This window comes from Castor canadensis, chromosome 11 (assembly GCF_047511655.1).
Source record: "Castor canadensis chromosome 11, mCasCan1.hap1v2, whole genome shotgun sequence".
In the NCBI taxonomy this organism is placed as follows: domain Eukaryota; kingdom Metazoa; phylum Chordata; class Mammalia; order Rodentia; family Castoridae; genus Castor; species Castor canadensis.
Genome location: NC_133396.1, coordinates 128,330,998 through 128,341,853, shown reverse-complemented (window position 1 = coordinate 128,341,853; position 10,856 = coordinate 128,330,998). Strand labels below are relative to the sequence as shown.

At 40.4% G+C, this 10,856-nt stretch overlaps 1 pseudogene; it reads left to right on the top strand.

Moving 5' to 3' along the window:
* Window positions 1–6,117: 6,117 nt before the first annotated feature.
* Window positions 6,118–6,679, top strand: LOC109694273 (NHP2-like protein 1 pseudogene; annotated as a pseudogene).
* Window positions 6,680–10,856: the final 4,177 nt, after the last annotated feature.

Genomic DNA, 10,856 nt, shown 5'->3' with positions numbered 1-10,856 from the left:
AAGTTCTTATTGTCACAAGCTGACATGACCTTGTGCCATCTCACCAGGAGATGCTTTCTTCCACACAAGGAGGCAGCTTAGGACCCTCACTAGATGCTGAGCACATGGACTTCCCAGCCTCCAGAACTGGGAGCTAAATCAACCTTTACTCCTTAGGAATTGCCCAGACTGTGGAAACTAAAGCAACAGAAAATGGATTCTGTTAATTAATTAATGTAGTTCATTAATACATTTTAAAAGATTTTTTAAAAAATTTACTTGGAATTTTGTCTCAATCAGTAGATTTTTTCAAATAAATTAAACACCATATAGACAAAAATAGAATTCAGTGCTGGGCACTGGTGGCTCACACCTGGTAATCCTAGCTACCCAGGAGGCAGAGATCAGGAGGCTTGTGACTCAAAGTCAGCCTGGGCAAATAGTTTGTGAGACCCTATCTCGAAAAAAAAAAAAAAAAAAAATCACAAAAAAGAGCTGGTAGAGTGGCTCAAGGTGCAGTCCCCAAGTTCAAGCCCCAGTACCACAAAAAAAAAAAAAATTTCAATTAAAATGTTTTCCTTGAATTTGCACCTCATTAGATTTCTAACTTTTCAAGGGCAATTCTTTTCACTAACTCCAACCTGTCTTCTGCCCTACTATAAACATTTGAGAATATTAACGTTCCTTTGGCTCTGTCTCAGTCCCTCATAAATTTTGAAATGTAAGAACTTTATTATCATTCAGTTCTAAATATATTCTGATTCCCCATTATGGTTCCTTCTTTGTCTCTTGAACTGTTGAATAGTATGTTTTATAAATAATTTTGAGCACTTAATTTTTGATTAAGTTCTTGCTATACACTTATAGCACGTAAGTGAAAAGTTTTGAAACCGGAGTTGGATCCAAGGCCCAAAATCCTAAGATTCCATATGCCAGGTCCGGCCACCCACCCCTAAACGCCAAAGAAAAGAGGCGTGATAAAAGCAGAGAAAGGAGGTTTATTATACACCCCAGGACATGCCATGGCAAAAGGCAGAGTGAGCACTCAGCTCATCTTCAGCCATCTTTGGGGTACAGACATGAGTTACAGGTTTAAATAGACAAAGAACTGGGGATAGGGGACAAAAGCTATGCATATCGTAACAGTTCAGACACAGGTGAGGTCTGGTTGGTTATTATCTCAGTCCTTGTTCTGGGAGTTGTTATCTGGATTCATTGTCAACTAGCATGGGGGTAGTTTCTGCCCCTTGCCAGGAAGATGTTTTCGATCATTCCCGTCCTTCCTTGATTCCAAGATAGTTGCAAGATGACTGCAGAGAGAATGGCTCAGAGCAAGGACAGATACAAAATGGAGGACAGGTGCCATGCTTTTCTCCTGCTTTTAGTTAATTTGTGGGCCCAAGGAGTCAGTACTTTTCAGCAAAAGCAGTTTAAGCACCTCTTACAGTTTCTCTGCTCTTATTAATCCCATCTATATTATGAGATGGGTTTCAATGTGTCCACTATTAATTTTGTGTTTATTTCCAAATAATTTTTGAATATGTATGGGAATAAATATATTTCCCCCTTGTACAATGATATCATAAACAACATTCAGTGCCTTATGCCCTATAACTGTGTATCTTGAAGTTTTTTTTCCATATAAGTCTATGGAGGGAGGTGTATTTTAAGCCTCGGGGTGTGGTTCAGTGGTAGAGAGATTGCCTAGAATGCATGAGACCCTGGGCTTGATCCCCACACCACAATAAAATAAAATAAAAACAAGAAGGAGAGAATTGCTAGAACATCCCCATTTAACTCATTTGTTAATTTATGAACGTTTAAGAATATTTGTGGGTTAGAAAATTAATTAGTGACTCCAGTTTTACTTATTCTTCCAGATGTGGCATATTTTCTGGGAAAAATGAAAATAGCTATTATGGACTGGCAGAGTGGATCAAGTGGTAGAGCATCTGTCTAGGAAGTATGAGGCTCTGAGTTCAGACCCCCATACCAGTACCACAAAAAAAAAAAAAAAAAGTTATGTACCTATTAGTATTTCAAAGGATTTTTTTTTCCTTTTTTCTGCTTTTATCTTATTTTTTATTTTATCTTTTTTATTATTGTTTTACCAGGGGTACATTGTGACATTTATCAGAATTCTTACAGTATATCATAGTTGATTTCACCTCCCCCCCAATCATTCTTTTATCCCCCCCTTCCAGGACTTTTTTCTGATCTGTATTATCGTAGAAGGATAAACTCATAGTTCTGGAGGTTGGAAGTCTAAAATCAAGTGCCAGCACGGTTTGCTTCTGGTGAGGTCTCTCCTTGCTGTGGTCTCACATGGTCATTGCACGGTAACTCACACACACACACGGGGGGTGGGGTGGGTATCTGTTCCTCTTAATATAAGACCACCAGTCCTATTGGATTAGAACCTTACCCTCATGACCTCATTTAACCTTATGACCTCTTTAAGGTCCTATCTCCAAATTCAATCTCATTAAGGGTTAGAGCTTGAACATATAAATTTTGAGGGCCACAATTCAGTCATGACAGGATTAAGAGTAGATACATAAAAATGATGGGATCCATATGTTAGCTTGCTCCTTCTTGCTTGTAGACAGTGCTAGGGAAGCATCACTAAAGTCTTTCTTCCCACTGCTGACATGTCTAAGTCAGAGTCTCCTAAACAGCCTAAACAGCTACTGAAGCATTTCATGAAAGGGTTGAGCTTTGAAACAACTGATAAAAGTCTGGACAGCCATTCTGAACAATGGGGACACTCACAATGAGAGATCCACACACCAAGAACTTCAGGGGTCTGGGATTTTTTCACGTATGTTACTGTGGAGGAGGTGCATGTAGCCATAGACACAGGACCACACAATGTGGACGGAAGAGGGCTGCCTCAGAGACCACTGAACTGTATGAAATCTCTTTGCTCGTGGTGTTTGGTGACATTAATAGTTACTGAAGAACACCACCTAAGAAGTTATTTTGAACACTATGGAAGACTTAACATGACTGAAATCACAATTGATTGAGGCAGTAGCAAGAAAAGGGGGTTTTGCTTTTGTAGCTGTTAATGACCATGAATTTGTGGGTAAGATTGTTATTCTGAAACACCATACTGTGAGTGGTCACAAGTTGAGCACGGTGGTGGCAGGGTCTAGCTGCCATGAAGATGACAGGTTCTAGACAATACCATGTGTATGACACAGAAGCCTGAGGACGGTACTTGTGGCTGTTTTATCACAGGGTCTTTTATTTCTGTTCCGTGGAAAGCAGCAGTACTCATTCAGTCGATTACAAGATGTAATCAACAGCTTCTGATCATGATGCTGAGTAAGTGTGTCTTTTAAAAAAATGACTCGAGGACATGAAGACATGAGAACAACATGAAATGAAACAGGGAGGGAAACAGAACACTGGAAAAGTAAATGGAAATGGGGGGCTTCCCAGAGCCTACAAGACATATTGGGGTACAAGAGTGAAGAAGAAATATTTGAAAGCCTAATGGATAAAAATTTTCCAAACTGATGAAAATGACAAATCCACAGATCCAAGAGGCTCAATGACACTCAAGCCCAAGAAACATGAACAAAAGCAGTATACCATGCTCAAATTGCTTAGGACTAATGATAGACCTTAAATTTAAGAAGCCAGAGAAAAACAGCCTGTGTTCAGAATATAAAGATAAGAATGGCAGTAGCAAACAACGCAAGTCAGAAGAGAGAGCGCAATATCTTGAAAGTAGTAAAAGAAAATTGTCAACCTGGATGTTTATACCTAACGACAAAATTCCAAAAACAAAAGCAAAAGTCTTTCAGCATACAAAGTTGAAAGAATTTATACTAGTACACTTGAACTATAAGAATATTAAAGGAAGCCTCCTGGTAGAAGGAATCTATTCTCAGATGGAAATACGAATCTACACCAAAAATGAAAGACACAGAAAATGGTTAACATGTGAATGAATGCAAATGCACTTTTACAATTTCTCCAAAATTGTTTGACTATTACAACAGAAATAATGAAATGTTATATGGCATTTATAACTTATAGAAAGAAATTACATCACAGCTATAGTATGAAGGCTAGGAGAAGAGAAATGGCAGTGTCACCAGAGAAAGGAAAGGGACAAGGAGGATTCCCCAATAAGAGAGAAGGGGAATTCTCTTCCTTCTTCCTCCTTCTCCTTCCTAGTGTGAACTCTGCTCCACCACATTCCCTTGTCATGGTAGACTAACGCCTCTGAGACCATGGGACAAAAGAAATCTTTCCTTTCTTGTCGGAAAAGAGAGAGAGAGAAGGGGAAAATCCTCAATTCAGCTTCTCAATTTCAGTGCAACTTACTGGAACCTGAAATTCATTTCAAGGGGTGCTGGACTGGGTGCCAATGGCTCATACCTATAATCCTAGCTACTCAGGAGGTAGAGATCAGAGGGATTGTGGTTTGAACCCAGCCCAGGCAAATAGTTCGTGAGACTATCATGAAAAATACTCAACCAAAAAAAGGGCTAGTGGAGTGGCTCAAGTGGTAGAGTACCCGCCTACCAAGTGTGAGGCCAAGTTCAAACCCCAGTACCGGGGGATGTAGCTCAGTTGTAGAGTGCTTGCCTAGCATGCACGAGGCCTGGGTTTGATCCTCAGTACCAAAAAAGACAAGCCAAAAAAAAAAAAAAAAGTATTTCAAAGGTTCAAAAAAGAAAAGGTTCAACAAGGATTTATCTATCAAAGGAGGACAAAGTAAGAAGAAATGGAAAAGGGAAAGAGGAGAGCCACCTGCATGACACACAGGAGATGGGAGCACAGAGACTCAAAATGGCAGCCCTTGTCCCTGTGTTTTTGTACCTTCTGAATGGAGGAGGAGGGAAATCCAGCCGGAATCATTACCTAGACACATGGTAATGATAAGCAACCCCCATTAATTTTGCTAAGCTCCCAAGTATGGAAACAATGGGTTAATGGTGAGTGTATTACTGAAAATCATAGAGATAACCAGCCTAGGATGGGTCTTATTATTACTCAAAACATGGAGACAGGGGCCTGGGAGTGAGCCTGTTATTAACCAAAACAGAGACAATAGGTCTCAATATTAAAGGCATTCCTTTCTGGTCCAAGAATTAATTCATTCACCCTCCCTGGTGAAGAGTGAGTCCCATCACCCGAGTGTCACAGTGGAAATAGAGCACTGAGCCTATAGCTGGAGAGGTACTCAGCTTCCAGGACCTACCTACTGTTTACATGTGTTTGCAGCCAAGCATGTTTGAGACCCCTGAGGCCATACCCTCTAAATTATGTGATTTCAGACCATCCTCCCCCTGCAAGGAGAGGAGCTGGGCATTGTCTGAAAGCACTGAGACTTATCTGTGGGAACTGCATCTGGGCAAGCGTTTACTGCCAGACAGTACTGAAAACTTGGAGCCCAGACCCTATGAACCCCATGATTCCAAAGGAAGGTGAACTTCAGGGCAAATTCTGAAAGCACTGAGACCAACAGGCAGAGTGCCTCAGGCCTATAGCACTCTCATTGCCAGAGTACAACTCAGTGCTCTGTTTGCCCACCCTCAACTCTCTGATGCATTGGGGAGACCCCAAGGCTAATTGCTTACTGCCTTTGGGGAAACCAACTGGGAGACTTGTGGAGCAAGTAGGAACCTGCCAGGCCCATAGGCCGTAAGGATCCCTATGCCCAAAAGCAGCTCCCTATACATGAAGAAGGGAAGTGTCTATAGTGAAGGCAGCACACAGACAGACAACTAATCTTTCCACAAGAGAATCAAGCTCAGTTTTCACAATCTGAGCAGCACTGGGATCAGGCCCAGTGCCATGAGCATGTGGGCAAATGGTTGGCTACTCAGCCATAGCTCCAGTCCAGTGGTGAGAAATATCACCTGCTATGAAACAGTCCTTCCTGAATATTGAGAATACTTCAATTGAATGACTATAGGTGATTAAAACTTCCAGAGACTTGGCCTCAAATGTACAAATCCCAATGCAGAAACACAAGAAATATGAAAAAACAAGGCAAACAAACTCTCGAAAGTCAACAACTCCCTGAGGACAATGAAGTTAATGAAGCCCCAAAGAACTCAAAAGAATGATTACAAGAATTATCAGATTGAGTGGAAAGCTCATCTGACTGCAGGTATGACTGAGACTGATCCAAATCAGAAGGCTTACCCCCTTGCAAATGCCCATTTCACCAAGACACTATTGGGCCTTGTTCAACAGTCATGTAACTATAAGCAGCTTCAGAAAGGAACCAATGAAGCCACCAAAAGCCCTCAACAGGGGCATCTCTGAATTCATCGTGATGGTGGCAGATGCTGAGCACCTGGAGATCATCCTGCACCTCCTGCTGCTATGTGAAGACAGCGGGAAACACATAGAAGATGTCCTATGTGTTTGTGCATTCTAAGAAGACCTGGAGAGGACCTGTGGGCTCTCCAGGCCTGTCATTGCCTGTTCTGTCACCATGAGAGAAAGCTCTCAGCTGAAACAGCAGATTCAGTCCATTCAGCAATCTGTTGAAAGGCTCTTAGGACTGCCAGAGTGGCCCAAGTGGTAGAGTGCCAGCCTAGCAAGCATGACGTCCTAAGTTCAAAACCCTAGTACAAAACAAATCAAAAAACCCAGAAAGGCTTTTAGTTTAAGCCTGTGGCCTTTGCCCTGTTCCTCCCACCAATGACTTCTGAGGTTGTGTATCATGTTGTCTGTGTTAACATGTAGTTTTTTTCAGGGGTTTTCTATATTGTACTAAATCTGGGAAAAAAATTTAAAAAAAAGTATTAGCAGGAGACACCTGCTTTGCAAGCACAAAGCTCTGAGTTCAAACCCCAATCCCACCAAAAAAACAAAAACAAAAAAGAATCAGCAAAATTAAAGACAAATAAATACCTGAATGAATTCCAAGAGAATAAACAGCTGCATGAAATAAGGAAGACAATGCATGAGATGAAAGAGCAAAACAATCAAATTGAAATCCCAGAAATGAGATAGTTCAATAATTTTAAAAAGTAACTTGAAAGTCTCTCCAGCAGACTATGTGAAGCTGAAGGCAGATTATCAGGGTTTATTAGAACATTCAAATGAAGATAAAGAAAAGAAAAGAAGAAGAATGGGACACGCAAGACCTCTGGGATACCATTAAGAGACCAAGTGTATGAACCACGGTAATAGAAGGAAAGAGGGGTAAGCTAACAGCATAGAAAACATATTCGATTTAGTAATAGCAGAGAAGTTTCCCAGTCTTCAGAAAGAGATGGTCATCCGGGTACATGAGGCTTTTAGACAACCAAACAGACAAGAGCAGAAAAGAAACTCACTACAACACTTACAGTTAAAAGATTAGGTGTCCAGAACAAGGGGAGAACACTGAAAGCTGTAATAGAGAAGTGCCAAGTCACATAAAAGGAAAAACCCGTGAGAACAACAGATTTCTCACCAGAAACTTTCAAAGCAAGGATGGCATGGAATGATGTATTGTATGCCCTAAAAGAAAATGACTGCCAACCAAAATTACTGAATCCAGCAAAGCTATCCTTCACAACAGAAGGAGAAATAGGAACGTTCATAATGAACAAAAACTAAAATAATTCATGATCAATAAACCAGCACTGCAGAAGATAATTACCCACAGGAGAGGAAGATAAACACAGCCATGAAAATATGGGAGAGAATAAATTTCACTGGAGAAGTAGATAGGCAAATGAGTAGGGAAGAATCGAACACTACTAAAACAAAAATATGGCTGTTACCTAAAAAGGCTTTCACGTAAAAGTAGAAAACTAATCCATACATTATGACAGATGTGCAAATCTCAACATACAAATATAAGAAATGTGAGCTGGGCACTGGTAGCTCACACCTGTAATCCTAGCTACTTGGGAGGCTGAGATCAGGAGGACTGTGGTTTGAGGCCAGTGTGGATAAATAGTTTGTGAGACCCTCATCTCCAAAATAACCAGAGAAAATGGGCTAGGAGTGTGGCTCAAGTAGCAGAGTACCTGCTTTGCCAGTGTGAAGCCCTGAGTTCAAACCCCAGTCCCACAAAAAAAAAAAAGTTCCTCCAAAAGTTCATAATTCTCAGGCCACTGACTCCAAAGATACTGAAGTAGATGAAATGCCAGATAAAGAATTCAAAAGAGCTGTGCACCGGTGGCTCACACCTATAATCCTAGCTACACAGTAGGTAGAGATCAAGTGGACTGCTGTTCAAAGCCAGCCCACGTAAATAGTTCCACGAAAAACCCATCACAAAAAAGAAAAAAAAACAAAAAAACACTACTAGACAGGCCCCACTACAGTAATAGTGGCGACTTTAATACCCCATGTATTTTTGTCATCTAGACACACACAAAATGACAAAGAAACTTCAGAGTTAAATATACTACACCTAGATCAAATGGAATTAACAGATATCGAAAGAATGCTCCATCCAACAACTGCAGATTGCACGTTCTTTACAGCAGCTCATGGAACTTTCTCTAAAATAGATATTTTAAGGTTATAAAACAAGCCTTAACACAAAAAAAACCTGAAATAATTTCTTGCATCGTCTCAGGTCATAATGGAATGAAACTAGAACAGCTAGAGAAACTTCAGAAACTCTACAAATAGAGGGAGATTGATGGATATGCTTTTGAGAGCTTGTTTGGGAGTTCTAGCAGGGAAGAGCAACTACCAAAGAGCAGTCCTCCTCTGTCAGGGAAGGTCATCCTCTTCAACTGAGTACACAGCTTTGGGAGGGACACACATGGAGTGGTGAGGGAGGACGGGGACACAGGCCAGATCGACTGGCTCAACCCTGACCATCAATGGGGTGACAGGTATTGCAGTCATATCAATCTCATATCCTGAACAACACTTTTGAACAATTGCAGGTCACTGAAAAAGTCAGGGGGGGCATGGCTTAAGTGGCAGGGGGCTTGTTTCAGCCCCCAATACCACATATGCATTAAAAAAATTTCTAGAATGAGATGAAAATGGAAGCAGAACATAGACTCTGTGAGACACAGCAAAGGCAATTCTAAGAGGGAAGTCTATAGCTGTGATTGCCTACACTAAAAATAAGAAAGATCTTAAATAAGATCCTAATGACACATCTCAAGGTCTTAGAAAAATAAGACTAAGCCGAACTCCGAACAAGCAGAAGGAAAGAAGTAAAAAGGTCAGAGCTGAAATTAATGGAAAAGTCTAAAAGAACAACATACAGGGCCAATGAAACAAAGAGGTGGTTCTTTGAAAAGATTAACAAGATGCACAAACCCTTACCCAAACTAACCAAAAGAAAGAAGTCTCAAATTAATAGAATTAGCTATCACAAAGAGGATATTACAACAGAAAAAAAGGGGGCGAGAGGGAGGGCAGGGGAGGGATAAGAGTAGGTACTGGGGATGGATATGGTCATTACATTCTATGCATGTATGACAATGTCACAATGAAACCCGTTATTTTGTACAATTGCTAATACAAATATTTTTTAAAACCAGCAAGATCTAGCGGCATCCTACCCACAAGAAACTCTCTTTAAAATAAAGACACAGGGCTGGTGGTGTAGTTTAGTGGTGCAACACTTTCCAGGCACACGTGAGGTCTTGGGCTTCATCCATAGCACTGGGAAAAAAAAAAAAAAAATGGACACAGTCAAGTGTGAAAGATCACTTGAGCCCAGGAGATCAAGGTCAGACTGGAAAACAGAGAGATTCTGTCTCTAAAATAATTTTTTTTAATATAATACTTTGGGCTGGTAGAGTGGCAGGTAGAGCATCTGCCTAGCAAGTATGAGGCCCCGAGTCCAAACCCTAGTGTGGCATATATATAATATTTTGATCCTTGGCACTGCTAAAAATATAAATACACAAATAGAATAAAAATCAAAATGATGTACCATTTTTAAAATTTAAAATACAGGGGGGATTTATTGTGACAGTTCCAGTTAGGCTTATATTTTACATTGGTTAGATCACCCCCCATCTCCCCCCCACCCCCTCCCTACCCCATTTAATGTAATTGCAAAAGGTTTCATTGTTCTATTTCATATATGTATATGAAATCTATTCCCTCACCTTCATCTCCTTCATTTACCCTCCCTCCCAAAGTACCCCCCTACACATACACTGTATTTTATGGTCCTGTTTTTCATTATTAATTCCTAAGTCAATGTTCAAGGGGGTTTCTTGATGTACCCCTGCCGTAAGTATACTTTGGTCAGTTTAACCCTTCTCTCCCTTACCCCTTCCCTCCAACCCACCATTATTCAACAGTTTTCAATATGTATTGTTGTATCCTCACCTGCGCAAATGTTATATATTTCAGTATTGTTGATGTTCTATCATTCTCTTTTCCTTTCCCTCTTCCCTCAAGTTCCATGGAATGATGTACCAGTCTTAACACAAAAGGCAACTGAAGATCTTTCCAACTTCAAGAATGGTGACAAAGGACCTCCAAACTTTTGCTTCTCCATAAGGGCAATCAGAACTCTGGCAATAAATAAGTACTATCAAAATTTAAAATTTCAGACTCTAGAAAATAAACACAGCAATCTGAACAGGGTTGAGTCAAAAAAAGTGACATGATCTCAGTAAGAGCTGTGTTTAAGAGCTGTTTTTAACTTTCCCTGATCCTATACCCTTCTTCCCAGCTTCAAAGCAGGTTTAAGGATCAATAACTTTCTAAACTATAATTGCTGTGAAAAGCAGCAGAGTAACATCAGGACGGTGAAGAATGAGTTTGAAGTTACCCAAAAGCTTCAATCTCAGGGAATTGTTACTGTTTGACTGGTTTGGAAGGTCAGTGAAAAATTCCATTCTCAGAGCTTGCCTTTATTTGACCTGTCTTAGAACTGAATCTCTATAACTAGCACTACAAAGGTGACATTTGTTGAA